At 35.9% G+C, this 9,505-nt stretch overlaps 1 long non-coding RNA gene across 1 annotated transcript in view; it reads right to left on the bottom strand.

The window, feature by feature from the left end:
• Positions 1–858: 858 nt before the first annotated feature.
• LOC128249597 (uncharacterized) overlaps positions 859–9,505 on the bottom strand; it is a 17,071-nt gene continuing 8,424 nt past the window's right edge. Inside the window, exons 2-3 of the long non-coding RNA XR_008265701.2 lie at positions 8,423–8,544; positions 859–3,795 (exon numbers count right to left, since the gene is read on the bottom strand). This is a non-coding gene — a long non-coding RNA (uncharacterized LOC128249597). The remainder of the gene's footprint in view (positions 3,796–8,422; positions 8,545–9,505) is intronic.

The raw sequence follows: 9,505 nt of genomic DNA, 5'->3' as shown, positions 1-9,505 counted from the left end.
TGTACTTCATTTTATCCTCCTTCAGTCGCCATACAAAATCTGCCAAAGATGTTAAATGTCTTTTATTGATTGTCATACAATTTCCAAGAGATTGTACTTTCGCACAATGCAGTGAGAATGAATTTTGAGTAACTTTCAATTGCCGTATATATATATATATATATATATATATATATATATATATAGTTAATTCAAATAATCAATGAAAAAAATAGTAAAAACGAACATAAGGGCATGCACAAGAAATATATTAATTGGACATTCGGTGAAGGGAGAGAATTGTCGTTAACGTTTCGATCATAGTGAATTAGTGGGCAACGAAAGAAAAGGGCAGTCATCACATTTATTTGGAGTTACATGTGTTATTAAAAACAGCATGATTTGGCTCCAAGTGATTTAAAGTTTCGCAACCTCTAACAGATAACCTGAAAGAGACGGGTTTCTATTAGAGGCCTGCGAAACTTTATGTCACATCGAATCAAACAGTTTTAAATAATATATATATATATATATATATATATATATATATATATATATATATATGCACACACACACACATACACACACACAAACGCATATATATGTATATATATATATATTCATACATGTATATGTATGTAAATTATTCCTCGAGAAGTATGTGACTATATATGATGTATACCTTAAGTCTGTCTGGGTTTTTAATATAAAACTTGCTGCGAATCTGTCTTACACATTGGTTTGCAAATGAGTGCTAAAATTGTAATTAAATGGCACCATTAATTTCTTTATGTTTTTATCGTTTGTTTTGTAACGCAACTTGCAAATAGTCTTATTCGAAGTGAAAATTGAAATAAAGACATATTTTTGATCCTCAAATACTTGTTTAATCATTTTATTTCTTTTGTATTTTTTCTCCTAGATTGCAACGTTTATTTGTGTTTAAATTTCGTGTTTGATTTTTTCTTTCTTTCAATCCTATTCACGCCTCGTCTCCTGAGTTGATTTTATGAAAATAAGGCAGTTGCATAATTTTCAATTTTCAAACCTTTAAAATTAGACAAAAAACCCAAACTAAACAAAATCATGATTTTCCCAAAATTTGATTTTTCCAATTTTCAATTAAAATTATTATAGTTATTATGTAGCTCCAGATTAGCTTTGATCAATGAAATTTTTGATCAAAGACGAGGAAGATTTAGTTGTTTTCCCAAGCAGATCGAATGACCTTGTAAAACGTTCAGAATGTGTAACAGAATTACAAGTTTATTGTTGTACTGGTAAACAGCAGAGGGCTAGTAGCTTAAGTAGTAAAACTATGATGGCTACTAAGAGGTATAAGTTCGCTTCCCACCTACTGCTCAGTTATTTCTTTTCTCTCTGTCTCTCTCTCTGTCTCTCTCTCTGTCTCTGTCTCTCTCTGCCTCTCTCTCTCTCTCTCGATATATATATATTTATATGTATATATATATATTATATATATATATATATATGCGCAGGAGTGACTATGTGGTAAGTAGCTTGCTTACCAACCACATGGTTCCGGGTTCAGTCCCACTGCATGGCACCTTGGGCAAGTGTCTTCTACTATAACCTTGTGAGTGAATTTGGTAGACGGAAACTGAAAGAAGTCCGTCGTATATATGTATATGTATATATGTGTGTGTGTGTTTGTGTGTCCGTGTTTGTTCCCCCAGCATCGCTTGACGACCGATGCGTTCCGGCAAAAAGAGGCCGATAGAGTAAGTACTAGGCTTACAAAGAATAAGTCTTGGGATTTATTTCCTCGACTAAAGGCAGTGCTCCAGCATGGCCTCAGTCTGAGGCCATGCTGGAGTAAAAGGGTAATATATATACATAGTTCTGAACTTAGTTCCACTGCGTGGCACCTTGAGAAAGTGTATTTTACTATAGTCTCGGATCGACCAAAGCCTTGTGAGTGTATTGCGTGTGTTTGTGTGTGCCTGTGTATCTTTATTTATCCCCCAAAACTCTTGACAACTGGTGTTGGTGTGTTAACGTCCCCGTAACATAGCGGTTCGGCAAAAAAAAAAACACCAATATAATAAGTACCAGGGTTAAAAAAGATGACTGGCTATACTCTTTTCCCCTATAATTCATATTTCTTTGAATTTTGAATAATAGATATTGATTGATTGATATGTACATGTACACAGACACATGTGTATGTATGTATGTATGTATGTATGTATGTATCTATCTATCTATCTATCTATCTATCTATCTATCTATCTATCTATCTATCTATCTATCTATCTGCGCACGTATGCACTTATATTCCATAAACGCACCGAGCTACCTAAATTTCGATCATGTGTTCACTTGATCTGATAACAATAACGGCTAAATCTCTCTGAAATCACATCTCCCATCTAACACAAGACATTCTAGGTAGTGCAATATGAATTACTGTATGTGTGAAATATTCCATCCGTGACCGTCTCGACTGGCATGCATTTTCTCTGGCGTATACCTAAATAGCACTGATCTATGATGAGACGACATCACACACACAAATAAACACACATACATACACACACGCGTGTATACACAGATATACACACATGCACATATACACACACAATGCACAAGACACATACGCAATACACACAATATATATATATATGTTATTGATCCTATAATAAGGTTAATTGTTCTTCCTGTCGTCAAGTAAAGCTTTCCGTCTTACACACTTAAAATTGAAGTGCTACAAAGGTGATGACAGAGGAAGTAGATAACTAGACAGATGTGAGAAGGAAGTTCTCATTTGGGATGTAAAAAGAAACGGATTAAATATTAAACGCTTTCCACTGATAACAGTAGTGCCATGAGAAAATTGTTATAGATAAATATTTACTGTAAATTACTTAAGATTTACTGGAAACTCAATCTAATTAATATATATTAACAACAGAGACCGCATTAATACTGAGAGGTAATTTTTATCCCCACTTAAATGTAGATGCTCTGTTAGAACAAACTACACAGCAGTAGTTACCGTGTGAGAAAGTCTCTTATTGGCTTTTGGTGTAAAATGCACTCATGTTTATATCGCTAGCGGGGAGATTGAAAAAAAATATTTATTAGCGAAAGAGGCAATTTCAATACCGAGAAGTAATTTTTTTTCCCATTTAAATGAGGATGATCTATTAGAACAAACTTTACTACGGTAGCTACCAAGAGAGAAACTCTCATTTTGGCATTTTCGTGCAAAGTGCACCTTCGGTGGCAATGCTGGTATTTATTCTTATTGTTTTTGAGTCGCAGGTTAGTTACGGTCCAGCATAAATATGTCCAAATCTAGTTCCAGCCATAGTTATCTCGTATTTTGCTTTTTCAGATATAGTGTTATCCATGACTATATCAGCAGATTAGTAGAATGTGTGAACTTTAAGAGTGATTTGATTAGAATTTCTTGCAAATTTTGCAGTTATATATCACCCCTAAACATCACCATTAAACTAGATTAAACTGCACAAAGGTATCTCCAAAAAATTTGCTGACAATGCTTTAGATCGGACGCCTCTCTCGTTATATTGTCAATGCCAGGGAAATGAAAATAATTAACATTGCTGTTTAACCCTAGATTAATCATGATCCAGTAGATCTATGATGAAAAGCTTTCCAGTCGTGACTAGCCATTGTGTGTTTTTCTAGTATCAATGATACATTGCTTCAATGTCTCCTACCCCAGCTTTGTTTCAGAGTGTATTTGAAGAGGGTTGGCTGTTATTTCTAGTCGATAAAGTTAGTGGACAGAGGCTTCACTCATGGACTTCTCAAAGAGGTTGATCTCTGTGAAAGATAAAAATTGTAAGAGCGATAAGAAGATTATTTAAAGAATTATAAGGATTTAATTGCCCTATATAGATAAACTACTGCTGCTGCTGCAGTACTATTAGTGTATTATTATTATTATTATTATTATTATCATTATTATTATTATTATTATTATTATTATTATTATTATTATTATTATTATTATTATTATTATTATTATTATTATTATTTTTATTATTATTAATATTATTATTAGTAGTAGTAATAGTAGTTGTAGTACTAGTAACTGTTCTTGAGTAAATTCTTCCGTAGTTCTATAGCTTGTAAATAAATTCCAGCGTTTGAGAAGCATGACCAGTAAACAAGTGTCACCTTAGTCTTTTGGCTGTGGACAGCCAACACTTTCCATCAAAACAAGCAAAATAAGCTGTGGATTTTCAGCACATAATAATAATAATAATAATAATAATAATAATAATAATAATAATAATAATAATAATAATAATAATAATAATAATAATAATAATAATAATAATAACAGCAATAATAATAATAGCAGAGACTGAAGGATGTTTAATTGCTGCACAAGACCAAAGCCTCCCCACCAGAAATTACCAAAAACATATAATGAAAAGAAACATAACAAATAACTGTAGAATATGTGGAAATGGACAAGAAACAATAAATCATATTATCTCTGGCTGCCCAGTCCTGGCTAAGAAGGAATATATTCACAGACACGACAGAGCTGGGACCTATATACACTGGAAGCTATGCCAACACTATGGAATTACAACAGAAAAAAGATGGTATAAACACACGCCAGAAAAGGTCACAGAAAACGAGAAAGCAACCATACTCTGGGATATGCCAATACACACAGATAGAGAAATTAAGTCAAATAGACCAGATATAGTTGTCAAAGATCATGAAGAAAAAAAATGCTTTCTAATTGATGTATCAATACCAGCAGATGACAACGTTTCTCTAAAAGAAATGGAAAAACTTTCAAAATACAAAGACCTGGAAATAGAGATAACTCGAATGTGGAATCTAAAAACAGAAACAATTCCTATAATAGTAGGTGCCTTAGATATAATAAAAAAATATTCAGACAAATACATAACAAAAACACCAGGACTTACAAATATATATAACATACAGAAAATTGCACTACTGGGCACTGCACACATCCTACGCAAAACACTTTCAATACAGTAACCATAAGAGCACCACAGCAAACCACATCACATACCCAAGGTGCACAGAGCTGCGCTCGGTAGTGAAGTGAAAGCACGTTATAAAAATAAAACTACTGAACAATAATAATAGTAATAATAATAATAATAATAATAATAATAATAATAATAATAAAGATATAAATAATAATAACGACGACGACAACAACAGCAGTAACAGCAATAATAATAATAATAATAATAATAATAATAATAATAATAATAATAATAATAATAATAATAATGCCCTGATGCAGTACCAGGCAGTAGCTCTCATGGCTTCTCATCTTAATTGATTGGAAGTGTTATCATGTACATTGTTTTGTCTTGGTATAAAGGATGGGATGCAGCAAATATTCTGCTTAATACCACAGATTTGCTTGTCAGTTGCTTGACCTTAACTAGTTGAACATGTCTTAGTGGCTGACGAGATGTGCATCTCTGATCCTAAGCAGAAGTTGAGAGGAATTCTTTGGTGTTTGGATAATTCACCTCTGGAAGCTTGGCTGTTTTGTTCAACGTCCTTAAACGACCCTTATTCAGGGACTTTTTGATGGGTTACTCGATCTGAAGAAAATTCTAACTGGGCCCCACTTGCAAGGTCATGCGCTGTTTGTCTTGATATGAGATCATCATGTCACATATGGTTGTAATGCATGTATCTGGTGTACCCTTATCAGATGGGCTGTCATGATGGGTATACTGGGCTTCGTATATTTTACCCTAGTGTTACTTTGGCGGCGTACGCTGCCCTCTCACTCAATAACAATAATAATAATAATAATAATAATAATAATAATAATAATAATAATAATAATAATAATAATAATAATAATAGGGACTACTCGATTACATTGATCCCAGTGTTTCACTGGTACTTAATTTATCGACCCCGAAAGGATGAAAGGCAAAGTCATAATTTCATTATTTACCACGAGGGTGAAGAGACATTCATGTATGGATGAAGAGCTCAGGACTGAAGGATGAAACCGAAGGTTTTATCATAGTAGCACAAGATCAAAGCTTGGTAACCAGGGCTTACCACAACAAAATAATGAACGACGGCACTGACCCGAAATTCAGAATGTGCCATGAGCAGGATGAAACAATGGACCGCATCTTACCTGGATGCACAGCGCTTGCAAAAACCGAATATATTCATAGACACGATAGAGTAGCACTATATATCGATTGGAAGATACGTAAACACTACCAGCTTCCAACTTCAGAAAGATGGTACCAGCATAAACCTGAAACTGTGACCGGAAAAGATGACAACAGTACTCTGGGACATGCCAATCAACACCGATAAAGAAACCAAGGCAAACAGGCCGGACATAGTCATCAAAGATAGAAAGAATAAGAAATGCTAATCAATATGTGACAGTACCATCAGAGAGAAATGTGTCCATTAAAGAAGTTGAGAAGTTATTTAAGTACAAAGACCTAGAAGTAGAAGTGACCAAGACGTGGGGAATGAAAATCAGCACAGGACCAGTGGTGATTGGAGCGTTAGGGCTAATTAAAAAGGGCCTTGATAAGCAGTTCAACAAACTCCCTTGCAGTATTAACGTGGGAGAACTTCAGAAAATAGTGTTGTTAGGTTCCGCACACATTTTACGCCGTGTACTCTCCATGAGATGAGGACCTGCTGTGACCCTAGGTTCAAGGGATGATCCCGGTTCAGCAGAAGATAACGGACCATATTTAATTCTATAAAAAAAAAATGATAATACTTTCTACTATAGGCACAAGGCCCAAACTGTGACGAGGAGAGGACTAGTCGATTACATCGATCCCAGTGTTTCACTGGTACTTAATTTATCGACCCCGAAAGGATGAAAGGCAAAGTCATAATTTCATTATTTGCCACAAGGGTGAAGGACGAGGATGACAATGCAAATACAGGCATAAAGTATGGGTGTTAACATATAATGAAATGATAAAAAGAAAGAATGTATACACGGTATACGCTGAAAAAGAAGTGGCATATGCATAGTATACAAAAGTTTAAAAAAGCGGCGGAGAGGATGATAAAGATGCAGAAAGGCCTCTAGGGATAATTGAGGAACCTCACTGTTCGACATTTCCCTGAACCTCAGGAGCAAGTACCCTCTCTAATTCCTTCTCCCCGACTCACAGGTCTACACTTACAGAGGTACCATCCACTCTTGCCATTTTCGGAACTTTTACCCACCTTTCAATAAACTCCCTCGAGGACAGCACTTCCCTCTCCACTCTCAATTTCCTTTATAAGGAAACTTGAAGAAGTCAATGAGAGCTCTACCAAAGAGGAATATATCTGTCCTCATGCTTTTCAACCTTATCCATCACATAACCTCTTTCACCACAGCCACTACGCAATGGAAAACTGCCTTGCCTGCCCGATTCAAGGAAGGCGACGAGCGATCATCACTACAGACTCGGCCGACAGACAGAACCGCCCCACACGTGACAGCAGCTGTTCGGCATAACCCCCACAAGTCACTAATGACCGAACGCTGAACGAGGGCATGCAGAACGGTTTCGTCACTGCGCGCAGCTCGGACAAGCCTGTCTGACTGTATATCCGTACCTGTAGAGTTTATCTCGAACCAGTAGTGTCCCCTGGTTGTACTACCAGGTCAAGGATAGCTGGAAATTATTCATCATAGTTCCTGACCAGAAATTCCTCGGGAACGGCCTAGCCAGTATAACAGTAATAATAAAAATTTCTGTATTGACCACAAAGGATAATAATAATTTCTTTATTGACCTCAAAAAGTTTACATTCAGAAAAACATTACGGAGAGCACAGAACAAAACATTTAATGCGTGTGTACATATTTGTACGTGTGTGTGTATATGTGTGTATGTATATGCGTGCGTGTGTGTATATGTGTGCGGATGCGTATATGTGTGAGTGTGTGTATTTGTGCGCGTGTGTGTTGTGAGAGTTTTGCGTGTAATAAGTTTAACGTAAAAATAAGAAAAAAATAACAATGTGTGATCCACGATAGGGTGGAAAACGTTTGAGGGCTGCTTATAGAAAAACCCCATAAAACCATGGGTGCCCTGAATTATCTCCGATTTACAGGCTTACGCTTAGTTCAGGCCCGTTCACTCGCACCATTTTCGCCCCGCTCATTCACCATTCAACTAAGTGACTGGAAGGCAACGCTTCCCTTTCCGCCCTTATTTTTCTCTTCAAGTGAAACTTAAGGAAGTTGATGAAGGATTGGCCAAAGAGAAAAATGTTTGTCTACAGTTCCTTCAATTTCGTCCATCATACGACCTCTTTTGCCATGGCCGCCAGGCATATAAAACTGCTTGCCCTTCCCGGTTAAAAGAAAGCGAAATAATAATAATGGTAATAATTATGTGTTGATCTGAATGAAGGATCAGAATATTAAGTTTAAACAGACCTTCTACAACAGTTGACATCGGTGCAGTTATTGATCGGGAACAACGGTGAGTTGGCGGCTGTAGGAGGAGAGAAGGATGCACAAATTACAGGGTGGCGGTGCAAATCTCCTGCTTCAGCCATCTGGGGAATAAGAATTGGATGTAGTGATTAGTGAGGTGTGTTGTAGAATAGATAAATGTGGGGCTAGGTAAGAAAGAGAAACAAAAGAGTAGCGATAGTAAATAACAAAGAGAGAGAGAGAGAGAGAGAGAGAGAGAGAGAGAGAGAGAGAGAGAGTGAAGGGTGGTTGGTAGGTAGATTCACATACACAAGCACACAAAGAGGCTAGTCATGGGTTTAGAAAACAAATTCCTCTGTTTCATTGCATCTCGGGTATGTCACACTATTTGTACTATCTTATCTTCACTACAAATCGGTTGCATCTCACAAAAGCACTCCTAGTATTAATTATTTCTGAATGGCCTTTATAATGTTCGATGCAAAAATATTTCTTCAGAGTATGTATAAGATGAAATATAATAAAATAAAATAATCAAGGGTTCTTTATATATTCTTTCCACTAACTTTATATGAAATGCAAAGATTGTTGTGTTATGCAAAGATTGCATTGCTCAATCTTGGAAGTGTTATGAACATCTCTTAACACTCCAGATACTTGCTACTCCTGTAAAGGTTACACTTTATCGAAGATTGCAGCTCTCCTTCGAGGAATTTCTACAGACGATATAGTGTCAGAGAATATAGGAGAGTCTATCGTGAATCCTATGGAGAGTGTTCTGTCTTCTGTTGAATTTCAGCAGGTGAACATATGGATTAAATCTCCAGCCTTGAGAGTTTGATTTGATGTTAACTCGTATCAGATTTTCTCTCGTTTGGTACGGAGTTGTCTTTTCTATTGGAAAGACCAACCATTTTTTTGATTTATTTCTTGTCCTGTCATCTGGTTATGTTTGACTGGTTTAGAAAGTACCAGCTTGATTTCGGAATATTCTGATATTGTAAAAGCTCTGCTAATATTGAATTGTTTATTTGAAACAGCAGCCGAAAGTTCTCCACAAAATTCTCTATCGCTTTAAAAACA

This window comes from Octopus bimaculoides, chromosome Z, assembly GCF_046866305.1.
Source record: "Octopus bimaculoides isolate indiv1 chromosome Z, ASM4686630v1, whole genome shotgun sequence".
Lineage (NCBI taxonomy): Eukaryota > Metazoa > Mollusca > Cephalopoda > Octopoda > Octopodidae > Octopus > Octopus bimaculoides.
This window is presented reverse-complemented; position numbering and strand designations above follow the sequence as displayed.